The following is a 13,212-nucleotide window of genomic DNA, read 5'->3' as shown; positions in this document are numbered from 1 at the left end:
AATGATCATCAAGAATCTAGCAAAATAAATATTATTGGGTCTTCCTTCATGGGGAACCAATTTAGCAACAATTTCATACAATACTAAATTACCAATGTTAAAGTAGTCATCAGTTAATAGCATGTAGAACATGGATTGCATAGACATAGTGAAAGCATCATAATTAGACACTTTACCAGAGAAAACTTTTATAAATGAATCACAAAGAAAACTCCACACTTTGCGCATATGGCGCCTAAGAATATGTCCTAAGTTAGATAAATCACCATTATAGTGCATATTTCTAAGCAAGCTGACATTTTCATTATCACTAGGCAATCTATCAGTAGAGTTCCTAGGCAGATTAAGAGCAGCCCTAACAATTTCACCATCAATATTGTAGCCAACACCATTGATAGTAACAGACAAAGTTTTGGAGGTTGGGTCATACCTGGCAGATGTCCACATGTGCTCAACAATCTCACAGAAGATAGTTGGAGCATGAAGCATGGCATATGAGAACTTACACTCCTTGATGAAATCCATCATGGTATGAAAAGCTTCAGCATTTTTCCCATCCTTGTCTACATAGGCGACATGATTGTTCTGCTCATAAATGAATCCAGTGTTGCTTGTAATCTTGACAACAGGCGCCATTAATGAAAAAGCTTAAGAAAAGATTAGGGCTTGTAGGAGTTGAGTGAGAAGGGGAGTTAAGAGTTTGCAAATGCAGGTGAAAAGTGAAATAAAATTAAAGGCAAACTATTTATACTCTTAGTAAATGTAAATGAAGTAACCGTTCAAAAAGTAGCCAAGCGTCACCGATCGATATATACACATATGTATGTATATATCGATTGATAATTTAATTGGGAACCGGCAGTTGCTATTTTAATATATCAATGGCTAAATAAAAGAGCCATTGATGTGTTAAAATTTCATTTACTTATCCAGTGATATGTGACACACTATCAGTTGCTCAAATAGCGATCGACAGTGAACATTTAGACTAAGATAGCACAATATCCTATCTGTCACTTATCACAGGCTGCGTAATATGAGATAAAAGCTAACTAGAGAAATTTAACATACCAAGTTCACTTACTAATCTTGAGAATGTAGATTCATCAAGTGGTTTGGTGAAAATATCTGTTAGTTGCTTTTCACTGGGAACAAAATGGAGTTCAATTGTTCCATTCATCACATGTTCCCTAATGAAGTGTTACCTTATGTCAATGTGCTTTGTTCTTGAGTGCTGCACTGGATTCTCAGTTATAACAATAGCACTTGTGTTGTCACAGAAAATAGGGATTTTGGAGATTCTCAATCCATAATCAACTAATTGATTTTTCATCCATAAAATCTGTGCACAACAGCTTCCAGCAGCAATATATTCAGCTTCTGCAGTAGATGTAGAAACTGAGTTTTGCTTTTTGCTGAACTAAGAAACCAGCTTGTTTCCTAGAAATTGACAAGTACCAGTAGTGCTTTTTCTGTCAATTCTACACCCTGCATAATCAGCCTCTGAAAAACCAATTAGATCAAAACCAGAATCTCTAGGGTACCAAATGCCAAGATTTGGAGTACCCTTGAGATATCTGAAAATCCTTTTAATTGCTATTAAATGAGATTCCCTAGGATCAGCTTGGAATCTAGCACAAAGACATGTGGCAAACATTATATCAGGTCTACTGGCTGTTAAATATAAAAGTGAGCCAACCATGCCTCTATAACTTGAAATGTCCACTTTCTTTTCCTTAGTATTCAATTCAAGTTTAGTGGCAGTGGCCATGGGAATTTTAGCAGTTGAGCAATTTATAAGATCAAACTTTTTCGATAAGTCATAGACATATTTAGTTTGACTTATAAATATGCCATCACTTACTTGTTTGACTTGCAAACAAAGAAAGTAGGTCAATTCTCCCATCATGCTCATTTCATATTTACTTTGCATTAGCTTGGAAAACTTTTTACAAAGTTTTTCATCTGTAGACCCAAATATAATGTCATCCACATAAATCTGAACAAGTATACTAGAACCATTAACATTTCTATAAAATAATGTTTTATCAACAGTACCTCGTGTGAAGTGATTCTCAAGAAGAAACTGTGATAAGGTGTCATACCAGGCCCTAGGTGCTTGCTTCAATCCATAGAGAACTTTCAAGAGAAGATATACAAATTCTGGAAAATTTGGATCTTCAAAACCAGGTGGCTGACTTACATAGACTTCTTCTTCAAGCTCACCATCCAGAAAGGCACTCTTGACATCCATTTGAAAGACTTTGAAATTGGCATGGGCATCATAAGCAAGAAAGATTCTGATGGCTTCAAGTCTGGCTATAGGAGCAAATGTCTCATCATAATCTATTCCTTCTTCTTGACAGTGGCCCTTAGCAACCAGTCTTGCTTTGTTCCTTGTCACCACACCATTTTCATCCATCTTATTTTTGAATACCCATCTTGTACCAACAATTGCTCTATCTTTGGGTTTGGGTACCAGCTTCCACACTTTGTTCCTTTCAAAATGATTTAGCTCTTCTTGCATAGCTAGAATCCAGTCAGGGTCAAGAAGAGCTTCTTCAACCTTTTTAGGTTCTTCCTGTGATAGAAAGCTGCTGTATAGACATTCATCCATAGTAGCTCTCCTTGTTTTGACACCAGAAGCAACATCTCCAATAATAAGCTCAAAGGGATGATCCCTTGTCCATTTTCTTTGTGGAGGAAGATTTGATCTGGATGAACTGGCTTCATTTGTAAAGTCAGTTTCATTTTGAGAAGCTCCCCCTAAGTGTATGGACCTTGAACTACTAGCCATTGATGAACTAGTATTGGATAAATCATTAGCAATTGATGTAGATTGAGTTACATCAACTACTGTTCTGGTATTGGGTAAGTTATTACCAATTGATGGAGGAATCACACCAGCATTTATATTTTCAACACAGTCATCATCATCACTTTCCAGTTCAATTATTTCTTCAGATTCATTTTCAAATTGAAGGACATCATGAAATCCTTCATCATCTAAGCCTTGAATTTTCTTGTCATCAAACATCACATGGACAGAATATTCCATAACAATGTTTAATCTTAGATTATAAACTCTATAGGCTTTTCCAGCAGCATATCCAACAAATATTCCTTCATCTGCCTTTGCTTCAAATTTACCAAGATTTTCACCTTTATTTCTTAACACAAAACACTTGCATCCAAAGACATGCATAAAGTTCAATGTTGGCTTCTTTCCTTTAAACAATTGATAGGGAGTCATTCCTTGTGCTTGATTTATCAAAGAGATATTTTGAGTATAGCATGCTGTGTTAACAGCTTTAGCCCAAAAGTAAGTTGGCAACTTTGATTCTTCAAGCATGGTTCTAGCAGCTTCAATAAGAGTTTTGTTCTTCCTTTCAACTACACCATTTTGTTGGGGAGTTCTTGCAGCAGAGAACTCATGGTGAATACCTTTATCTTCACAGAAACTGTTCATAACAGAGTTTTTGAACTCAGTCTCATTATCACTTCTGATCCTTGAGACTTTTCTTCCTGGATCAATGTTGTCAACTATCTTAATATCATTGATGATGATTTCACTTGCTTCATCCTTGGAGTGAAGAAAATAAGTCCGAGTATATCTTGTAAAATCATCCACAATCACAAGACAGTACTTCTTCTTTGAAATGGACATTATGTTGACTGGTCCAAACAAGTCCATATGTAGAAGCTGTAGAGGTCTATCAATTGATGATTTCAGTTTGCTTTTGAAAGAGGACTTTCTTTGCTTTCCAATTTGACAAGCATCACACAGACCATCCTTGGAAAATTCCATTTTTGGCAGTCCTCTAACAAGATCTTTTCTCACAAGATCATTCATAGCTTTGAAGTTTAAATAAGACAATTTCTAATGCCACAGCCAACTATCATCCAAGCTTGCTTTGCTGAACAAGCAAGTGAGGGAATCCGCACTGGTAGAGTTGAAATCAGCTATGTAGACATTACCTTTCCTATTTCCAGTTAGAACCACTTTGTTATCTTTCTTATCAGAGATAACACAGGCTTCTGTTGAGAACCAAACTTGATGTCCTCTGTCACAAAGTTGACTGATGCTAAGCAGATTGTGCTTAAGCCCTTTCACTAATGCAACATTATCAATGATCAAATTTCCTTTTGAAATACTGCCATATCCCTGAGTAAATCCTTTGCTGTCATCTCCAAAGGTAATACTTGGGCCAGCCCTTTCCTCAAACTTGCTGAGCAGGGTAGAATCTCCAGTCATGTGCCTTGAGCAGCCACTATTAAAATACCAAAGATTCTTTCTTCCTCCCTGTCCATTGCTGGTGGTGGAAGAATCAGCTTCATCTCCTATTGCCATCAAGGCAAGGTTGACATGCTCCTCATTGTCAGAATCTCCTTTATCAGCAGCCCAATCACCATCCTCAGTTATTAGTGCTTTTTCATTGCTTTGCTTGAGTAGATCAAAATACTTTCTTCTGTAATCCACATTTTCTGAGGAGGATCCTTTCTTTTCAATAGAAGATCTTCTGCATTCATTAGAAAAATGCCCAGGCAGACCACAGTTAAAGCACTTGAATTTTGATCTATCAACCATACCAGATGGTTTGGATTGATTTCCTCTGTTAAAAGGTCTAGAGCTGACAGCATTTCTTTTGAATTTGAGTTTGGAGAATTTTCTGGCAAGAAATGCTAGATGTTCATTAAGATCATCTAGCTCATCTTGAGCTGAAGGATCTTCATCTTCCTCAATGATTTTTACTTTCTTCTTTCCATCATCCTTCTTTCCTTCACAAGCAGAGCTGCTTGAAGGCTTTCCAGCAATTACAGAATTTAAGGCCTTCTCCTCTTCCTCTTCTTTTTCTGCTACAAGAGCCACAGTTTTCTCTCTCTTGGAGTTCTTTTCCAATTCTTCATCTTGTTGTATTTCAAGCTCATAGGTTTTAAGAATACCATAAAGTTTGTCAAGAGAGTATTCATTAAAATTCTGAGCCTGTCTTAGAGCAACAGTCATAGGTTTCCAATCTCTAGGCAATGCTCTCAAGAATTTGAGATTTGAATCCTTGACCATGTAGATTCTACCATACAGCTTTAATCCATTTAACAGTTTTTGAAACCTGTTAAATAGATCATTTAGAGATTCTCCAGATTTAGAGTGAAAGCTCTCATATTGTTGAACAAACAGCTGCATTTTGTTTTCCCTAACGTGATCAGTTCCTTCACATAAGGTTTGAATAGTGTCCCATACTTCTTTTGCAGTGGGACAGTTGATAACACTATCAAACATGTCATCATCAATACTATTGAAAAGAATATTCATGGCCTTGTTATCCTTGTGCACTTCTTTCTCATCTTCTTCAGTGAACTCAGAAGGATTTTTAGGCACTTAAACATCTTCTGCTTCACTTCCATCAAGTCTCAGGGCAGTGTTGATTTTAACTGGAACATGTGGTCCTTTCTCAATGCAGTTGATGTAGCTAGGATCCAGGGAGAGAAGATGCATCCTCATGTTTACTTTCCAATGAAAGTAGTGTTCTTTGACCAGCATTGGAATCTTGACTCCTTCATCTCTTCTTCCCATTGTTGATTGTCTTTAGGATCTGAAAACTTCTTGTATGTTAGAAGCCTGGCTCTGATACCAATTGATATTTAGACAATACAAACAATAAGTTAGCTTGTAGAAGGGGGGGTTGAATACAATCTACAAAAATTTGAACAACTTTTGCACAGCAGATTATATTCAAACTACAAGAGAACATAAAAACTAAAATAGAAATTTAAAGAACAAGGATCTTAAAAATTTCAGGTGGATTGTTTGATCCACCTGAGAGATTTTTATATCAAGAACCTTCCAAGTAAAAATACTTGGCTTCTTACAAAAGAATGAAGAGCAGAAGCTTACAATTTCTTGCTAACTTTCTCCAGTGCTTTGCTCTTCAGTTTTTGGTGTTTTTGATACTTTAAAATGTAAATTACAAAGTGAATATATACTACTACAAACAAAACTAGTCTGTAAAAGTATTTTCCTACTCACTTTCTAGCTAATGCAAATATAGAATTTCTTAGACTTGATACTGCATTTGTGTTAGGTCCTGAAACGATTGTAGAAGGGGGGGGGTTGAATACAATCGTCACTAAAAATCGCGGCGGAATAATCTGTGTTAGGTCCTATAAATTCACTATATAATCTGATATAGTGATCACAATCTGTAACACAGTAAGACAATATAAGAGCTTGAAAGCAGTAAACTCTTATTCACAAAGCTTGAAATGGTTACAAAAACTCTCTCAGTGATTTATAATGTATCACTAAGAGCTGCTAGGGTTCTGTAAAATATACTCGATAACTCAACTCATATAGAGTAACCCTAATCTGTGTTTATATAGACACTGTTACAAAATCAATCTCTGATTTGATATCCTATAAATCAGCTATGAATTCTATCAATCAAAGATTGCTCCAGTTTTCTGTTTAGTTTCCATAGTCAGCAAATCACTCCTCCGCTTCTATCCTTCCTTGAAGTATATCCGCTTCTGAGCTTTTTCCACGTGTAAACTCTGTCGAGTCTTGACTATGTAAACTCTGATCAGACTTTATCAAACTCTGTCAGACTTTACTAAACTCTGATCAGCTTCCATATTAAACTCTGATGATTCCTGTTCTAAAACAAACTTTAAGAACATTAGTAATCATCAATTATATCTAACAATCTCCCCCAACTTGTGCATGAATAAGTTATGTGCAAGTTAACAGATAATTGATGATGTCAAAACATTTAAGTCAAATGCAACAGAGTTTAACTATATAACAGAAAACTTTTAAAACTTACAGATACTTTACTCCTTAGCTGCATAGATTCCATTTGCTGTCTTTAGATACTCTCTGAGGAGTTCTTTCTCAGCTTCTTCAAGCACTGTAATCATTTGTCTCTTGATCTCTCTCAGCTCTGGATCTGAAACTCCAGTTTGATAAATTGCAGCTCTGAGATCATAGATCTTATTCTTCTTCAAGTCCCTATCCAGCCTGATATTGTAAGCTTTATCAGACTCTTCATTAAATGCAAGAGTTCTGATTCCACCTATTGTTTCAATCTTTGCTGAATTTTTCTTCATCTCCACCAGCTGTCCTTTATGATTGAGGTATTTAGGAATGAAAAGTCCAGCATTTTTGTTTCCTGTAATCCCCATCTTTCTTCTGATTTGATCTTTTAGCAGGTTGGAGATGTGTTGTCCTGACTTGTTCTTTACTTGAAATATGTATGATACATATCTCAATTCTTCCCAGTGTTTAGCATATAGATCTGCTTCAAGTACTCTAAACACTGTTCCATCAGACATGAAGTAGATAAGGATATTATCTCCTCTGTCATTTTTTACCAACTGGACTGAATCAAGTTTGTCCATTCTGTCTTGCAATACTCCAATCTTGGGAGCACAGAGAGATGAGGGGTCATCTGGTCTTGATCCTATACTCTGATCAAATTTTTCATACTTGGATCCCAGCCCTCCTTTATCTCTTCCTGCCTTTTGATGAGAAAATGGTTTAATTGAGCCTTTTTCAAAACTTATTTCAGTCATCAGAGTAGGCTTTGCAAATCCAGCCAGTGGAGTAGTTGTTGGTTTGAACACAGCTTGAGCTTTGTCAGAGACTGTGTCTTTCTTTGCTTCCTTATTGACTTGAGCTGTGTCAGAGGTCAATCTTTCTTTTTGAGGTTCTGCAACATGAGCTTTTTCAGAGATTGCAGCTTCTGTTTTCTTTTCCTTCACAACTTGATCCTTGTCAGAGGTTGTAGGCTTCTTCTTTTCCCAGCCTTTCTCCAGATTTTCATCTACTTTGCTTTTACCCTTGGAGGTGTATTCATCTTCAGAGTATACCTTTTTGACTGGTAAACTCTGATCAGCAACAGTAGATTCCTTGATCAGTATTCCTTTTTCTTTTGGCTTGGTAGTTGACTTTGCAGGCTTTTGGATCTTTCCAGAGTTTATGGCTTCAATATGTTCCTTTTTCAGCTCAGCTTCCTCTGCAGCAATCAACTCCAAATTCAAATTTGCTTCTGGATTTTCTTGTTCAAAAACCAATCTAGCAAGCTCTTCATCAGTCATGGGTTTGTCTGATCCAGTCACTGGTCTTTGATTAGATCCAGATGTGATGTTGTGAGTTGGACCAGACTTTGTGCTTTGCTTAGATTGTTTCTGACTGTCAGAGTTTGAAACTCTTCCACCAGTCCCTGCTTGAAATCTCTTGTGCTTGGTGAAATCATCAATATCATCATCATCATCCTTCTTCTTCCTCTTCAGAGTTTGAGTAGTAGACTTGCATTTGACTTGAGCTACTCTCTCCCCCTTTTTGACATCATCCTCATCAGGAATCAATATGGATGTGATCAGAGAAAGTGAAGTTTGTATGGCTTCAAGCTGTTTGGACATCTTTTCTTGATTTGATTCAATCATGGTCATCCGTTTGTCCAGAGATTCATTAGCAGTTACCAGCTTCTGTACATTCTCTTTCATAGGATTGATGGTCCTCTTCTTTTCCAGTTCATTTGTCTCCTTGACTTTTGCCACCTCTGTTCTTAGACCATCTATTGATTTAGATGTCTGGGCATGAGCAGGATGAAATGTCTTCAGATATAGAATTGTGCCCTTGAGGCTTGACATAACATCAGAGTTTGTAATTTTCTGTTCTGCCATAGATAAGAACTCTTCAGCTTTAGGTGTTTCCAAGGAATGCTGGTGACTCAACCAGAGTTTATCCCATACTTCATTTGGAGGATCAACTTGAAGATCCCTGGGAAGTGGCTCAGAGTCTGTGGTCAGAGTTTGTAGCCTGGCAGTATACTGGCTAGTAGACTCCCACTTTTGTTGAGTCAAAGGAACTCCATCATTTCCATCATTTTCAGAGGAACTATCATCATCCTCAGTATCAGCCTCAGAGTTTGCTTTGTCAGCATCAGGAACAGGATCAGCAACTTTCTCCACACTGTCTTGAGCAGATTTTCCTTTAGCTTCAGACTGTGATTTGATAGTCTCTTCACCAGTCTGAGCAAGAGATTGCAGAGCTTCCATAGCTACCCTGTCAGATTCATCAACTACATCAGACCTGTAGTTGTCTGGAGCTGTATCATGAACTATGGCACCTTCTGGAATTTTCATTGGAGAAGTAGGAATTTGAGTAGAAGGTCCATGATCAGATACTGGAGTATGAAGATCAGCCATATTTGCTCCAGCTTCAGTTGTGGTAGGTTCCTTGCAAACAATTTCTTCATCTACCTCAGATGAAGTAGAAGATGCTGTAGGAGATTGCAAAGGAACAGCTGTGATAGGAAGCACCATCAGAGCTTGAGAATTTTCAGCTACTGGAGTTGATGGTGTTTGTTCTTCCTCAACTGTGAAATCTGTGATTTCAGTAATTGGAACTTTTGCTCTTGCAGGCTTGTTAGCCCTTCTTTTGAATCGAGCCGGCTTTTGAGGACTGACTTGAACAGGTTCAGAGACTGTTGTAGGAGTAGGTTCAGAGTTTGCAACTTGTGCAGTTTCTAGATCATCATATTCATATGCTGCAACAAGTCTTCTTCTTTTCTTCTGCTTTGGAGGAGAAGCAGCTTCATTGTGGACATTATCAGAGTTTGCAGCATCAGAGTTTGCTGGTTTATCAGACTTTGTCTTTAGAACTTGTGTATCAACAGAGGTTCTGGTTTTGGTTGTAGAGGGTTGGTCATCAGACTTTGTAGATTTGGATGGTTTTGTAGTTGATGATCTTTGTTTTCTGGTGATTGTGGGAGAGGTTGGATGTTGTGGTTGAGGTTGTTGAGGCTGTTGTTGTGGTGCCTGAGGAAGGTTCAGCCTTGCTCTGAAAGGAGCTGGGATTTGCAGAGGCCTGAGAACTGGTCTCTTCTCATCTTTAGATATGAGATCCTTAAAAGCCCTTTTATGAAGTTTAAAAGGTTTGATCTCATCTGCAGCATCAAAATCCACTTCTCCAACAGTGGCATTAAACAACAATTGGCAAAATCTTGAGAAATATATAACATTCCTGTTCTCAAGCATTCTTTCACCAATATTTCTAAGAACTAATCTACCAAAATCAAAAGCAGTAGAATAGATCAGAGAATACCCGATTTGTAGCATGTCCATTGGAATAGCATCCCAGTTTGTAGATTTCTTCTGGAAAGCTCTGGTAACGCAATCAAAGAAAAAACTCCACTCCTTATTGAGCCATGGACGCTTCAACTGACCCAGTTTATCCAGAGATTCGTAGTACCCCAATTCAAGCATCATTGATCTGAGATTTGCATCTCCATTGGTAATGTACGCAGAATGTTCTGGCAAGTTAAGTGCCTGACGAACTGTTGCTGGAGTAACTGCATACTCCTCCCCGTCATAGGAAAACACAATTGATGGTGATCCATCTGCACCACCATTGTCATATGCACCCGTCTTCCAAAAGCTGATGATTTGGCTTCCTGAAAGTCTTGCAGGAGCGGTGAGAGCGGTACCGATGACACTTTGTGCCAAGAATCGCTGAAAGGGATGATAATCCCTTGGGGCTTCAGCAGTGTCAAGGATGGCTGCATAGTTATTAGGAACGAATTCAACACCTGCCAAGATAAAAGCTGTAGTGGCCATTAGAACAGAGATTATGAAAAGAAGATGTTTGAGGAAATGTGTAGACGAAGATTTGAATTTCAGAGAACAGAGTGTAAGAGTTTTGTTTAGAAGGTGAATAATAAGCAATAAAATCTGATCTGAAAAACTCTTCAGATTTTGTTGAACTGAGCACGCATGGGCTTTTTGTTCAATCAGACACCTGTCAAAATGTAACTGGTAGATGAGTGTTAGTGGGATGGAGAAACGAGAGTAGTAATCATGATTGCAGTAAAACATGCGCAGTAATAAATGCTGATTACACGTTCTCCTATTAAAATGTTTTGCATGTAAACCCACTAATAATACATCCGTTTGAAACACATTCTCTTCACATTCTCTGAATATTTGAGAAAAAAATCAAGATTAAATCTCTCGAATTTTTAAACTCTGAGATTTAAGACAAAGAAATTAAATTTCTGCGAACCTCAGAATAAAGACATAATTTTCAGAATATTCATCAATAAATCAGAGTTTGTTCTGAAATCCATAGCTCAATAATGTGCTTGTGAAATGTGTGTGGTCATGTTAAATCAGAGAATATAAAATTTCACAATTTCGTAATTATAAGGTAGACTTTGAATAATTTATTCAAACTCTCAAAACTTAGACTAGGACATACTCTGAAGATAATCAATAATCTACCCCCTTTTTTTTTTTTTTTTTTTTTTTTTTTTCATCAGGACGCTTCTCAGTGTGAGTGAGGCACGACCTTTAAATATACTCTTGCATTAGTATTTCTCCAGTAATCAGAGATTGTGACTGGTCACCATAGATTATAAAATCTTAGCAATTACTTAATACCAGCAAATGTTTGGTTCTTCCCAGTCACTGTCATATTAACATCTAAGATCTCAAAGGAGTACCATGCTTATTTTTCAGGGGGTTTTGTCTCAGGTAATAAAAACATCAGAGTTTATAATCACTGTCTAGTATATGAGAGAAAATTTAAATTAATCAGTCTCACTTATAATTAAGATATGTGAAGTAGTAGAGTCTCAATGATATCAGCATGCATAGTGTGAACTAGTGTAGCACAAAATTGAGATCAGGATTAAGGAACTTAGTTGAGATTCATGATTACTCATTCAGAACATGCTTCATGGTATCTTCATAGGTGTTTTGTCTCAGAGAAGATAAAAAAAAATAAGATCACTTATCAAGATTCAGAGTTGTAGAAGCATCAGAGAATATTATCAGAGAATGTTATCAGAGTAAAGCAAACAGAGTATATTATCAGAGAATGTCATCAGATTTTATCAATCAGAGTATATCATGGCAGATGTGTGAGTAATACATATGGTAAATTTGACAAGTTAAATTTTAAAGATCTAACCAATATGTTTACTCAGTTCCTGATATCATTCCTAGCTCATTCACCAGCCTAGTAAAAGTTGCTTCACTTAATGGCTTGGTGAAAATGTCTGCTAGCTGCTGTTCAGTAGGAACAAAGTGAAGTTCAATGGTTCCTTCCTCCACATGCTCCCTTATAAAATGATATCTTATACTGATGTGCTTTGTCAGAGAATGTTGAACTGGATTTCCTGTCATAGCAATAGCACTTTGGTTATCACAATAAATAGGAATTTTAGAGAAGGATAACCCATAGTCCAACAGTTGATTCTTCATCCAAAGAATTTGAGCACAACAGCTGCCTGCAGCAATATACTCTGATTCTGCTGTTGATGTTGAGATGGACTTCTGCTTCTTACTGTACCAAGAAACTAGTCTTCCACCCAGAAATTGACAACTCCCACTTGTGCTTTTCCTGTCAATTTTGCAACCTGCAAAATCTGCATCAGAGTATCCAATAAGACTAAAATCTGATTCTCTAGGGTACCATAGTCCCAATGATGTGGTTCCCTTGAGATATCTGAATATCCTCTTTACTGCAATCAGATGAGGTTCTCTTGGATCTGCCTGAAATCTTGCACATAGACATGTGGCATACATAATGTCTGGTCTACTTGCAGTCAGATAAAGCAATGATCCAATCATTCCTCTATAGTTTGTGATATCCACTGATGCACCAGTATCTTTGTCTAGTTTTGTTGCTGTTGCCATAGGAGTAGTTGCAGCAGAACTGTCTTGCATACCAAATTTCTTTAAAAGATTTCTGGTATACTTGGCTTGATTTATAAAAATCCCAGCTTCAGTCTGTTCAACTTGTAAACCCAGAAAATAACTGAGTTTCCCCATCATGCTCATTTGGTACCTAGACTGCATGAGCTTGGCAAATCTTTGACAGAGTTTAGCATTAGTGGAGCCAAAAATAATGTCATCAACATAGATTTGAACTAAAAGCAGATCATTGCCATGATTCAAATAAAACAGAGTTTTATCTATGGTACCTCTAGTAAATCCACTTTCAAGAAGAAATTGAGCTAGAGTTTCATACCATGCCCTTGGAGCCTGCTTTAGTCCATAAAGTGCTTTGTCCAACCTGTAGACATAGTCTGGATGTTTTGGATCCACAAAACCTGGAGGTTGTTCAACATATACCTCTTCATCCAGTTTCCCATTTAGAAAAGCACTTTTGACATCCATCTGAAATACTTTGAATTTCTTGTGAGCAGC

The sequence above is a fragment of the Daucus carota genome, chromosome 5, assembly GCF_001625215.2.
Source record: "Daucus carota subsp. sativus chromosome 5, DH1 v3.0, whole genome shotgun sequence".
NCBI lineage: Eukaryota > Viridiplantae > Streptophyta > Magnoliopsida > Apiales > Apiaceae > Daucus > Daucus carota.
This window is presented reverse-complemented; position numbering follows the sequence as displayed.